Genomic DNA, 14,595 nt, shown 5'->3' on the forward strand with positions numbered 1-14,595 from the left:
TGTAGGCGGCAAGAGTCTCAGAAGACGGGCATACGCAGCTCTCCGAAGGTGCCAGTAGCCACATTCTTTTAACAGAAGCCGCTCTTCGGAGGGCTCTTTTACCTTCATAAATGTCTTTGCTGGACGAAGCCGCTTTTTCATTTCCGGGAATACCTAGAGAGCAGCACTAGCTAAAGACGTGATTGGCACCATTATGGAGAGTTTTGCGTTGTTTCTTACGCTAGGTGTCGCTGCTTATCAAGGTTTGGCTGCTTTTAACCATTTGGGGTGCTGGATCTTCAAACAACTTATCGTAACTTCTTCTATTTTAAGTCAGGTGCTCACTGACGTAGATCCTATTAGATATAGCACACTGCAAATAGGAGGTGAAATAGATTTATTGTTACTAGCACATGGGTACGAGTGTTAGGAATTTTATAAGGAATATGTTGCATGAATCTTTTGGACCATTCTGCAGCCATTCATACGAAACTCACACAACTACAAGGCAATATGAAGAAATTGACTGGGAACGAGTGGGGTTTGCATGAATGGTTTGAGGGATGGGAAAGAACTGGATGGTTGAAAGATCTCCGAAATGGAGCTTTGTTTTTACCAGTTTTCATTATTTTGTTGCTTTGTGTTATTCCATGCATCGTGAAACTGGTGTGCCTCTTGGTAGAAAATACAGTGGAAAGGGTCTGGCTGGTGCAAGAAGAAGGGGGAATTGTGGCAATGTATCTGAACCGCTTAGACTACAGGGTGCACCAGCCATCCAGCGTGGAACTGTTCTTCTCAGAATTTTCTCAGGGCCTTCTGGAATTCATCAAGACATAAGCCGTGCTAAAACAAGAGAGGAGAAGCTGAGAAAGCATATTCCAAGACCACAAGAACTCCAAATTGGGGGGGGGGGTGAGGGGCAAAGTACCTGGACTGTAAGGAAACACATCTTCTGAGAGGTGCACGCAGAATGCGTGGACAAGACAAAGGCACCAATAAGAAAAGCGTGACTAGCGTGTGCAGAGAGTCAGAATGTGTAAGTGCATCATGTAAACCATAAACGGCTTCTGCTTAATCCTCTTGGTCCATTGTGCAGGAGTCCTGAATTCCCCCTAAGTGATACTTACTAAAAGAGCTCCGATTTTAATGCTAGAGTTACTGTCTATACGATGATTCATGGGAATGGTTCTTTCAAATCCTTCCCTTGCTGACATCAGTCAGTTTAGTCTTTTCCTGATTGTACTGATGGCTATACATTAGTTAGGAATAGAAAGGAATGAGTTTTAGGGATATGTTGCATAGAAATAGACTGGTAGCTCTGCTTCCATTTCCATTGTCTAAGTAGAATTCCGATTATTTTTGGCCCTTTCATAGACCTCTGACTAGATTAGCATTTGTCTTTGATTGACTCCCTAAATTTTAGGCTACTAGGCTTGACCAATGAATGGAAAGGGGAAAGTCACAGAGCTTCAGTGGTTCTCTTGTCAGCAATTTCTCAGGAGCAGGGAGATTTCTTTCCTCAAGTTCTTTGCTTCAGCTAGCAGATTATGCTCACGCCAAAAGGAGGTGAGAAGGTTGCTTCCTTAAATGGTCAAATAATTCTTCCTGCTTTTTGTGACGCTTTTGTATTACTGGAGTTTGTTCCAGAAAGTTGGATTAAATTGCATGCATCCGCTCCTGGGGAAACAGAGCATTTAGCCAATAGCACGTAGGATTTATCAACCTGAGATTGTCTTAACGGACCGGAGGCTTAAAGCACATTAATTCCTGCACTGTAGTTTCAATTCCACTTTTAGGCTCGACAAACCGAATGGTAAACCTGCATCAGCAGGGAGGGACATTTAATTGGTTTTTCTCCTTTTCAGAGAGAAGCTAATGAAAAAGTTTCACCAGAATCAGAGCGGGCTGTATAACAAGAAGAGCGTCATGAAAAGAGGCCAATCCTATCCTCTTAGTATTCCTAGCTGTGATTGGACTTCAATGAAATGTGTCAACTCTGTGTTCCTGGGTATCACATCAGTAACAGGTACTTCAGCTGCTGTACGTCTCTCCTAAAGCTAAGAACAGAATCTCAAATAATCTTAATTCCAAGGTCCCAATTCACCGTGTGATGCTGACAGGTGAAAAAGGAGTGGAAAGTGCACCAGTAAATGAACTTGAATGGCCTATCTAAATCAGCGGCCACTGATTTCCTGAAGGCCTTAACAGGTCAGTTGCCCCTATTTTTCTTGGGATTCTTTTAGTCTTTGGTCATGTTTATCTTGGGATTCTTTAAATCCTTCCCCATTAGTTCAGCCTCTGCTCTCAAATCTTTTGCTGCCATTTAAAGTATCTCGATAGCCTGGAAACGTGTTGTCTTTATTCATCACCTCATTATTCCTTTCAAAGGGTTGTTTGCCTCAAGTCTCATTTTTGCTGATTTTCTGCTAGTTCATTGTCAGATGGCAGCAGGTGTTTTGTAAGAGCAAGTGCACAATCCTATAGCTTGCTTTTCTATTGATTTGGCCTGTCTAGAAAATGGAATGACTGAACATCTCCAACAGCATTTTCTCTCCCCATTGTGTTTCACCGGAAGGGCAGATGCAAATCGTCTACCTAAACTCATGGCGCTGAAGAAACTAGTGGCTTGCTGTTGCATGTAGGTAGAACCTTCCAAAAGGAAGGCCTTGTAAAACCATGGCTGAGGCCCGTTACTTTGGCTAAGTAGAAAAGGACTATGGGAAAGTGAGGCAGCTGAATTAGAGGTAGATCAACAAGTTCTAGAACCGTTGCGTGTTCACAGCGTGGTGTATGACGGTTGGTTGAATTATGTTTGTTGCGGCTTAAAGCTATGCAACTGACAAAGGCCTGACTGCTTCAAAAGCCTGGCTTTTGCAAGAAAGCGGCTCTCCTTTGCACCTGCCTGGGGACTCTGCGTCACTACGGACCCTCACGCCCAGTTTGCCAAGGAGATGATGAGTAGGAATGTTGCAGAGCTGCTGTGTGCATATGAAAGGAATGGCAGAGAGTGAAGCCGTGGACAATTTCTGGGCTTTAGTACAATGCTGCTGCATTGGTGCCAGTTTAGTCGGTTTTCCATCAGTGGCATTTCTGTCTAGAAGTACACTGCCCAGAGTCTTTCTAGCATTTGATGCCATTTCCTTACTGTCGTCTTAATACCTTCCTTCAGTTTAAAGGATGATGCAATCTTTATATTTTGAAGATCCCTGTTAGGAAACACTATGCCAGAGGAGTCATCACTCCCTTTTCTTTTGCCTCCTTTGTAATTTTTATAGACTCATTTCACATTTCTGCTAATGGCAATAAGAATACTGAGACTACTTAAGCAGGGATGACGCTCTCAGCTGCTTTCCTCTTTCCTACTGCTTCATACCGTATGCGACTTAATGGCCTCGTTTTGCAATCAGCATTTTGCTGTGGTTTGCTAAAAACTGGCATGCACTGCCAACTCACAACTTGTGTGTTGGCATTTCAGGGGCTTTGATGGGTTCCTTTCTGAGATTGCCATGCACTGGACTTTCACAGTCACAAAGAATTCATCTACCATTGCTCGAAGTTCAGTATTAAATAGTCTTTCCTGGAATGTAGGCAACCTAGCAGCAAGTACTAAATTTGCTGCAAGCCCTGTCGTCCCAAAGGACCATTCAAAAAGACTGCTTTTCCCCTCTGACCAATCTGACAGTATTTTGTTGGAGAATTTGGTACCTTAAGTGAACCTCTTGGAACGGATCTCATCACAGACAATATCTCAGGCTTTCTTGAAATACTGGCTCCTTTGGATTTCAATTCCATTCAGAGTGCATTTAAGATTTTTTCTTTTTTCACTGAAGCCGTTCAACGATGCCTCTTCTCTTATAAAATGTGATGCAGGTGAGAAAGATGGATCCCCATGAAAGGTTATATAGATGCCAAAGTTCATGCCCAATGGACTGTACTGGTGGAAATCCAGTACTAGTCTAGTATTTTGAATCCAAATAATTCCTCCCAGTCAGGACCGACAGGATTGTTTGGCTTTGAATCTGAGCACGTGGACAGTAGTGGATGGTCCACAGGTTGAAAACAGTGTAGATTCTTCTCCTTTTTTCATTGATGGCTCAGAGACTGAAAAGGCAGCTACAAAATGGTAAGTACATCCCTCCAGATTCAAAAATTCTTCTTCTTAATTTGCATCTCCACCATAACAACAGATGGTTAGAACTAAATTACCAATGGGAATTTTATAGCTTCTCAGAAATGAAACAGGAACTGGCCAATGGGCCTTAGCAGTAGCTACAAGTTTTCCAGCACAAGGCATCTCAAAAGTATTTTAACCTTACAGTACTTTTCTGTCTTATGCTTTCATCTCACGGATGCAGGCAAAAAAAAAACAACCCCAAAAAACCAAACCCCCACCAAATAGCTAATAAGCAAAATCAGTGACATATATAGAAGCAGAAGCCATGGTTTTTAACTTCCAACCTTGTCTTCTCAACACACTCTCTAAAATGGAATTGTTTCCCTTTCTGCCTTGAAGCATTTTGCAGCAAAAAACACTCTAAGGTCCTGATAGGTGTTTTGTTCAAAAATCACTTCTGGTTTTCTGTCCATAATCAGAGTAACATGGCTGCGCTGGCAGCTGGCCAAAGGAGGTAGGAAGAGAAATCATCATCCACAACACTGGGGCTAAAGAAATTTCTACAGAAAATTACACGCCCTATTACTTGTTCATGTGTTGGGTTGAACGTTCAGAATCTGTTTCCACTTTTTCCCATTCATAGAATGTTCTATTTCACAGAATGCCATCCCGTCAAACATCAGTCCTGCCAGAACAGCCCGCCATAGGGGGCTGTCATATGGGGATCAGCTAATGTCCACTGACTCTTACCAGTATAGTGCTTGTCACTGTTGCAGATCAAGAACTTCTGAATAGTTTGGATTCATGCTCTTTGAGGGGTTGAAAACAAGAAAAGAATGACTAGACATTTCTAGGATCAAATCCCCTGATGGAATAAAAATAGGAGCATAATAAATGTATTTGTTGTTCTAAGAAGGGAGATAAAGGGTCCAAAAGATTACTTGCATACTTCCTGTTCTAAATCCCTTATTATCCGGCAAATTGCAAAAGATTCCAGGCTTTTGCCAAAATGCAAATCAGATTAAAATGTGAAGCCTTACAGTTTACTGGATATAAAACTTCATCATCCATTTTTAAATCTTTGAGATTGTCATGTACTTCCTATTATTACCCTGAGGTTTAGAGCTGTAATTCAGAGAGATAAGAATGCTATTTTGAATTCATTCTATTAAATCATCTTGTCGGCACTCTCTCCTCTTGGTTTTCACTTCTGAAACTCTGTACGGAAGAGTGCATTAATGCAGAGAGCTCTGCATCAATTCTTTACAACAGTTTCCCCTGTAATTCTTCTTTCAAGGCAAACCTGTAAAAATCCACACTTTCTTACCCCACCACTTCTAAAATTCTATTGAGAAGCAAAAAAAAACCCCATCAAACAATGAAATCTCTGCTCCAAATTGTATTTAAAAAGCAGTCCATTAACTGCTTTCTTAGCAGATACTTTAGCTTGTAATCATACAGCAACCTTTCTTGCTCTTCTGGATTAGAACTAAATTCTTAAAGCGTATAAGGAAACATAGGTTTACTGTATCTGATTCTTAGATACAGAAGTCCAGCAAGGAGTTCAGACCTCAAAAGAAATGTCTGTACAAGAAGATTCAGCACAACGTTGAGACATATTAGCTATTTTTCAAGAAGAGCAGCCAAACTGAAACTTTTTAGACTTCTATACTATCACGGCTGCCTGCTTCCAGAACCTGACCTAAGTTGCTGGAAACTAGCTGCAATATTACTGTAAACACTGCTGTGAATGTAGGACATCGTCATTCTTCTCTTCCATTGAAAACCTCAAGTGGAGTCGCGTCACTTCTCTTCAAAATTCTGTATTTCCTTGCAAACTGGTCAAATAATGATAAATAAAGTGTTCTGTTCATTCAGTTTAAACCTAATGTTCAAAATGAAAAAAAAAATCCATTCAGATATGGTCTGCAATAATATAGCAGAGAGAAGAGGAAGCAGACTGGCCTACAAAAGAAAGAAGTGAAGCAGAATTTGGGAATTTGGAAGACCTTATGATGTATTATTCAAACAAATAAATAAATAAAATATAACCTAGCCAAATTCAATCAGTGATGCACAGACAGAGAAAAAGAGCTAATTACTACTAATACTTTTTTCATTCTCAGACAAGAAGTTCAATAATCCTCTTGAATGCACGGAAGATTCTTGGAAAAGACAGCAGCCTTCTTCTTCACAACATATTCCTCAGAACTCCAGGAGACAAATCATTTGAGCTGTGAGGATCTTTCTCTCTGTAAAACTCCCAGAGCATAGCCAATATTCTATTCCTTTAGGGATCCTCGCCTCCCTGGGGGAGTGCTGGATAGTCTACATCCCGGTACATCAGCCAGACACTCCGCCTTATTTCCCATGGCTACTGCAGCAAGGACATCATCTACACTGGCTTTCTAGCCAAAATAGATGCAAGGCACAATGAAGAACATAGCCAACACCTTGAGCACAGCTTATGAGTTTCGAAAGAAAAATCTCAGGATGGCAATACTGGACCTTCTGATCCAAACCATCAGGAAACATTTCTTTAGAGGTGTTGGGAAAGATGAAAGTTTGACAAGAAAGTCTCACAGATATGTATGCTTGGCAGAAAGATTTTTGAATGTGGAGTCTGAAGAAAGAATAGAGTTGGAAGCAAGTTTTGATCTAGAAGAGAAGAATTGCTGAGCCAGTCTTACTGGATAACCAAGGAAGCAAAGGGTATGTTAGTTAGAAGGGGGTTTTATGACTTAGAGCAAAGGATAAACCCAGTCCAGACAAGAAGATGTTTTTACCAAGCAGGAAGATAGCACCAGAAACAAGCCTGCCGATGTGGCAAGCAGAAGAAAGGTCTCCGAATTTTCCACTGCCAAGAAAACTGAAAAAACAATTTTCAGCTTAAACTGTAATGTACTGACTTTTAGTGATTGGAGAACAGTGACATGAATATGGTAATTAGAGTAGCTATGATAGGCTATAGATAATAGTTAAGGCATAGATTGGTTCTACTGTATGAAGATGCTCAGCAAAGTATATAATGCAATGTAACCAAAACCAAAGGGTGTCCAGGCTTGCCTGCAGCTGGAGCTGACAGCTGTGGGCACAGGCTTTGTCGCCCACCACCCTGGACTGCTGCAACGTCTTGGATGGAATAAACTGCATTTTGGAGAGCTGCCTGGAGTCCCGCATCCCTCATTTAGGCTCTTCCATGGAGGTGAAAAAAACTTTTGTGTATTGTACAAAAGAATAGCTATGTAATCCAGAGTTGCATGACCCAATATTTCTACTGCACTGGAACAATTTTTATCAATATTATGGATCCACTTCTTTTCAGTGCGCTTGGTAAAAACCGAAAAGTATCGTTTGAAAGAAATTATTGGATGCGTTCTAAGTTCTACGGATTAGTTAAGGTGTTGGTATTTCATGGCTTGGTTTTTGGTGGGGAGGGAAGAAGCCAGCCACAGAAGTGACTTTTTGTGGAAAGCCCCTAGAAGCTTCCTCCATGCCTGGCAAAGTGAATCCCTGCTTGGCACTAAGAATAGACATGCTGCTAAGCCAATTACAGAAGCTGGTAGCGCCTTGGTGATATATTTAAGAAGGAAATCAAAACTGCAGCCAGTTAACCTTGAAGTTGGGAAATTTTTAGGTTGGCACCTCTTCTGGTTTGAAAGCCAAACCAGTGAGACACTCTGTTGCAGTGTGTGTTCATTATTGTAATGCAGTTCTAGTAGCCCGTTTTATAATCCTTCCTATTTTGTGCTGTTATAGCATATGTTATTATGAATGGATTGTTCCTTTCCCCCCTGTACTGTTGGGTTTTGCCCTAGCTGTCCATCTCCCCAAAGACCTGCCCTTTTGTTCCCTTTTCCTTCTCCCATTGAACATCAACCCCTCCCCAAGCCTGCCCCTTTCTCTAGAAACTTCCCTATCAATTTTGTACCCTTGGAAACCCCATTGGTTTGTTCAAGATATTCTCCTGCCCTGTAGTCCCCCTACTGGTTTCAACATTGAAACCAGTAGGGGGACTACAGGGCAGGAGAATATCTTGAACAAACCGCCTTGTCTTCCACCCCCAGTTTCTCCCAGTTGGTTAAAGATTGTATCCTCCCCTGGAACCTCCCCTCATTTCTTAGTTGATGGATGCCTTTGAGTCAGTGTCTTTCTGTCCTTGACCCTCCAGGGAGTAAACTGGAAAACATACAGAAGACCTCTCCCTGTTCCTTGTCCCTGCCCTCAGCGCAGTTCTATCCCCAAGGCAGTCCACCTGTGCCATAGAGCAGCTGTGCCCTACAGCTGCAGCCCGGATTCGACAGCTTTCTTGGGGCGGCCCACTCTTGCTGTCAGTGTTGGGAGCTAGTCGGGCTGAAGAAATCGGGCACAGCAGCAAGACTCCAAGTCAGAAATACAGTTTATTAGGAAAAGGGGGAAAACCCCAAATCCATGCAGGAATACAAAAGAAAAACCACTGACAGAGTCAGAATAGAAGCTGACGTCCTGCTTGTTAGGGTGGTGGTAGCAGTTTGGATGAAATGGTCTTGTTGAAATGGTGATTCTGTAGAAACCATCTGGTTGCTCTTTTCCTCTGGAAAACCATTGGGTAAGGGCGGCCGTTCCTCTGGCATTGCAGTGGAAAGACTGCTTGTTGTGTCCCAAAACCCAGATTATATCCAGGTTGGGATGCTTAGCTCCTCCCTCCTGGGCGGAGCTTCTCACAATGGGCTGATATCCTTCTGAGTCATGCTATGGGTCCTTGATTACCCGTTAAACAGAAATGGCTCCTGGAGGGAGTTATCTCTGAGTCATGTGGCAAGACATTGATGGGCCCATTAACAGGAGGGAAGGAAAAAACGATGCCACCGCTCAGCAGTTCTTGAGGGTGGGAATAGAATGCATTTTTATATTGTAAGCTAAGACAATACAGGATGCAGGTTTTTGCATTTGCTGGAAGTTTGTATGGATTTGAAAAGTATCCTCATACCAGAGGCACAAAAGTATTCTCATACCCCTTTTAATCATCTTCAAATGAAGCAATTCTCCCAATAACCTAACACATGAATGACTTGCAAGTGAGTTGAAGGAATACGCCAAAGATAAGTAGTGTTCAGCTGCAGAGAATTGTTTAGGGACGTCATACCCTAATATTTTAAATCAGAAAGCATGGATGGACGGGTCTTTTTTCCTTGGTTGACTACAGAACCAGCGGTCCTTTGCAGGAGGGTCTTTTGATTTAGGATGACACTGGCAACTAAGAGCATGGCTACATAGAAGGTGCTACTTTTAGACCAGAACATTCAACTACTTAAAGGCAGATAGGAGAGTAGCTGATTAGTGACAGCTCCGACAGGAAGAGTCTGCGGCTTACCCCGTGGGAACAATAGTAGCACATTTCAATTTTAGAAAACCATTCTTTTCAGAGGACCAAGCATCAGTAAAAATAGAAGGTCAAGTAAAGACATCCTAGTGCTCTTCTTATCAGAAGCATGTTCCTCCATATGAGAGTATTTAGGAAAGAACAGTGCGTTCATAAGGAAAGGTGTGCCAGTTACATAACCTGGAGAACAAGGCAAGACAAACTTATACAATATACATCCTCCAATACAAAATGAAGAAACAATCATTTCAATTTTCCACGGAATTAATTGCATTTTATTTGCTATTTTCATTTCAGGTGCTAAGAAATGATTTTTTACGACTGAATTTTATGAATTCTGCAAAGCTATCATTTCTAATGTCTTCATACCCGTATTAAACACTGAGGTGACAAAGAGAATGGCAGTGCAAGGAAACCTTGTCCATCTCCCCCTCCTTGTAGCTTTAGACCAGTGAGAAATCACTGAAGCCAGTCACTTCATTTGAGATAAATAGCTTTACCAAGAGAGAATATTATCCAGCCTTGATCTTTCCTTTTGGAGCTGATCCACTTTGTAGTCATCAATTCTTGACTCAGCTGGGGAGAAACAATGGCATTACGGCCATGGATGTTAGAGTGCGCTGATGGGAAATGAAGTTCTCATCTTCAGGTCCTTGCTTCAGTAAATATTCCAAATTCATCAGAAAGAAAATTCGAAGACCAGTAATCCCCACTCAAATGACCTTATTTGAATAGTCTGCAAGCATAAGAGACATCAGGTAGGTGCTTTCATCTGTTAGGGGCATACCCAGCCAGTACATTATTGTCTAGTTAGGGGGCAATAATTTTGGAAATCATTGAATTTTTTGTATTGCAAGTGAATGGTCAACACATTTTATTACTGGATAAGGTAAAATCATGTCTTCTGCATCCTTTCAGAGAGGAAACTTACCTGGATCTAAAGCTGCTCAGCTCCATGATGGGATGCTTTGTCTTCAAAGGGAACTCTAGTCTTTGTCTTTTTGGATTGTTTCCATAGCTTTTCACTCACTCTTCAGGTACATGTTAAAATGTCCTCTTATCCCATGCAAATTTTTATGGGCATAGTCACTGAATTGGTAAGTATTCCATTAAGTCCACAGGCCCTGTTGAGATGGATGCACAGCTCTCAAGGGTGTTAGCAGATGTTATTCTGAGGCCACTCCTGATCATGTTTGACGGATCATGGTGACTGAGGAAAGTGAGCAAAGACTGGATGAAAGCAAATGTCACCCATCTTGAAAAAAGGCAGCTAGGAGGACTCAGAAAAGCACAAGCCAGCCAGCCTCATTTTTATCCCCAGGAAGTTAGTTGATGGAGTAGCTATTCCTGGAAAGCATTGCCAGGCACATGAAGGAGGACAAAATAATGTAGTCAGCATGGATTTACCAGGGGAAATTGGTGCTTGACGACTTTTTAAACTCCTCTGGTGAATGAACTTGCCTGGTAGATGAAGAGAATATCGTCTGCCTGGACTTCAGGGAAGTTTTTGACATTTATCTACATCGCATCGCAATGTAGGAAGGAATAGTGTAAAGAGCAAGGAACCAGTGTCTTTTCAATGATGCTCAGTGAAAAGACAAGAGGCAGTGGGCACACACTGCAATACAGGAGATTGCCTCCGAACATCACAAACTGATTTTTTACTGTGATGGTGACTGAACCATGGCACAGAGTGTCCAGAAAGATGGTGGAGTCTGGATCACTGAAGACATTAAAAGTAAGCCCAGATATAATCCTGGGCAACAGGCTCTAGGTATCCTGGTTGAAGCAGGGGGATTGGACTTGGTGAGCCCCACAGACCGCTTCCACCCTCATTCATTCTGTGCTAGTGAATTCTCTTAGATATGCCTTTCAAGGACTGGCATGACAAAGCTCTGTGCAGAGCGAGATTCAAATGGACATGGGATTTAAGTTCCTTAAGTAATGTTCAAGATGAATGTAAAACTCCGGGATAACTGTCTCTTCCATAACTGAATCCCTTTCATAAGAAAATTCCCCAGCTCTAGAAAGATCTTCTAAGACGCATGCTTAAGACTGACACTGGCTGAGCAAATTTCTCCCTATGAGTGTCTAAGACCAGTTAGGATCTTCACCGAAAGTGTTGTCAACGTAGTCACTGAAGGCATGTTTTTAAGAAGCGACAACTTACATCAGAATGACAAACATCGGTCCTCAAAATGTATTACTGTATGGGAATTATCTACTTGGATTCCAAATAAAAATAAAGAGTTGGTCTTTATTTAACTTTTTCATTGCAATATTCATAAGGGAAGAAAAGGACCTATGTCCTTAACTTTCTTAACTCTAACAAAGATTGAAAACATTCCTTGTAAAAAGCGTATCTTAATTATCAGTCTATCAAACAATTTGAGTTGGGAAAAAAGTTCGACAATTGTGTAGATAGTTGCAAAGAAGCCAAGAAAATAGGAAAGAAACAAAAACAGAGAAAAAGAGTCATCTTGAGTCTGCTAGCTAATTCTAGAAGTAGTCTGCTAGAAAAAGGAAACCCCAGTTGAATTTCAAATGTGTTCATGCAATTGATTCAGTAACTGGTCAATGTAAAAACCAATCCTTTCGTACAACTTCCCTCAGCAACAAAAACTCCAACAGGTTGACACCACCATCATGCCTGTCCCAGACATATTGAAAAGAGAAATGATGATTTCCTTGAAAATCTTTTTGCGGAAAAGTTGCAAGGCATTGAAGGGATTCTCCACATTCTCATTCCTCCATGTAGCGTGAAAGCATATTTGATAAAACATGCAACAAAGCATATTTTATCAATATCAACAAAGTGATTTACAAGGTAAAGTAAAATGGATGACTTAGGAATTGATCTCTTTTGAACATGAAACTTCATATCCACTCTCTGTGAAGTTTCTAACAAAAAATGATGGAGCTGAGGCATGAATCTGCCCCTACGAGGGTTAAACAAACATAGACACTCCCCTTCACATGCCCCCCCTTCCGCACACACCTAGGCACGCACAGAGATCAGCATAGCAGATCATGAACACCTTGGAAAAGACTGAAATGCTAAATGCCTCTCTTTGTGGGCAAAATAGCTGGTACACTATTTCAAATATCTGGTACTAAAATTCTGTTTAATATCTACCTCATATTTAAAACACAGCTTTTCATTGAATTCTGTTTGCAGAATATTTTCCTTTCATTTGTTCCTTTAAAATTACTGAGTTCTATGTCTAGGAAGATTTTCTTCTACAAATAGAAAGAATTAGATGATGTCTTTTCAGAAGAAAGCATTGGTTTATACAATTTTAAACCATCGTGGTATGGAAGAATTTTTTTGTCCCTCACTAAGGTGGAATAAGTATTTTGATCATAGATCATTTACAGTGAAATACTTGACATTTTTAAGATGCTTTCAATCAATTTTGATCCTCATTGCTTATTCATTGTAAACAGTAATTTTCAGTGCATGGAAAGTGTGTGTGGTACATTGACATTAGTTCAAACACCAATTCCAACTAATGGCCAGGCTGAACTACAGTAAATAATGTCCTGAAGGACATTTTGCCGCCTTCTTTGGCACTTCATGAAATCCTAATGATTGGGATGAAGTGTTGAAATACAGAGGTTTTCTCTCAGAGAGTGTCCCATGTTGAAACCCATCCCATGTGTTTGATATTGTTGTTCTTATCGCTTTTTAAATGTGATATCTTCTGCATAGTTTTCATGAAGCTTTCTGTTACAGTAGTGAAAATCACAGAGAAATGCAATTTTGTACAACTTTGAACTTACCCCAAGAGCTGAGAGAAAATTTGCTCCTGTACTTCAATCTGAGTTTCTTCTATATTCAAGCTTTGTTTATCTACCATCAGGGGTCGCATTCGTTGCTGTTCAAAGCCCCATCCAAGCTGACCTTGAATACGCTCAGGGATGGGACATCCACAACTTCTCTGGGCAACCTGTTCCAGGGTTCCCGCACCCCAACAGCAAAAAATGTCTTCCTTTCATCTAATCTAAATCAGAAATACTAAATCTAGGCATATGAACATTGAGGAAAGGTTTGAAATTCTTTTGATTTGAAACACATTTGATATGAATACTAACTTACAGATGACTGAAATATGTTGATGGCCATTTGAGATTGACACTTTTTGAAAAAGTGCATGGAATTGAAAATTAAAACCAGTAAAATGAAAAACTTCTTGCCTTTTTCTTTTTTCTCTGATATTCAAAATTGCATAGGTCAGATATCTGTGCTTCATGCAGATCTCTCAGATACTCTCAGACAAAAGCTTTTCTTTCAGACTAAATTGCAGATTAGGTAGAACACTAGTACTAGTGAAGGTTTTTCTGGGCATAGGGGGATTTGGGTGCACAAAAGGTTTTATCCAAACTGGAAAATTCATCCCAGCTGCGTTCTGTTCATCATTCTTACTGCATCAGGCCTGAAGATTCTGTGAAAAGTATCCTGTGGACCTTGAACATAGCTCATGTGAAAGAGATGAGAGGTGATGGAGAAGTTGAGGGAGAGAATCAAGAGCATATGGCCCAGTACAGGCACCAGAAAGTACTTTTTCATGTGGTCCACAGCCCGAACAATTGTTTAGCACCATTTGAAGGCTGTGTCTGACAAAGAGGGCTGAAGCAGGTCTTCAAAATATCCGGTAGATCAAAATCCATGGAAGCAAATGACCCTGGCCAGTCACCTTGCTGCTGATAATTCACCCTCCATACCAGCTGATCAGGCCTAGCAATGCTGCTGCAAAAGTATTGTGAAAAAGGTAGGCACATTTTCACAGAGGCAGGGGAAAATGCCCTTGGATGATGATTCCAAGGGATAACTTGATGGAGCAAGTTAGGTACCCTTATCTACTGTGCAATATCGAAGTTGGTGAGTTCACCATCTGTAAGCATCACTTTAAAAAAATAAATGTTTGATCCACAAAACAATATTTCCTATGTCCTGTCTACCTGCTTCAGTTCAGCCAATGAATCGGCTATGTTCCATCAGCAAAGTGTTCATGATCATATGCTTCTTTAAACTGTGATAATTCTTTTTTTTTTTCTAAATCAGACACTGTCTATTCCTAAGATTCAGATGTCCATGGGTAGGGGTGTAATTAAGTTCACTGTTATAAAATATCCTTCT

Source organism: Haemorhous mexicanus, chromosome 1, assembly GCF_027477595.1.
Source record: "Haemorhous mexicanus isolate bHaeMex1 chromosome 1, bHaeMex1.pri, whole genome shotgun sequence".
Classification (NCBI taxonomy): domain Eukaryota; kingdom Metazoa; phylum Chordata; class Aves; order Passeriformes; family Fringillidae; genus Haemorhous; species Haemorhous mexicanus.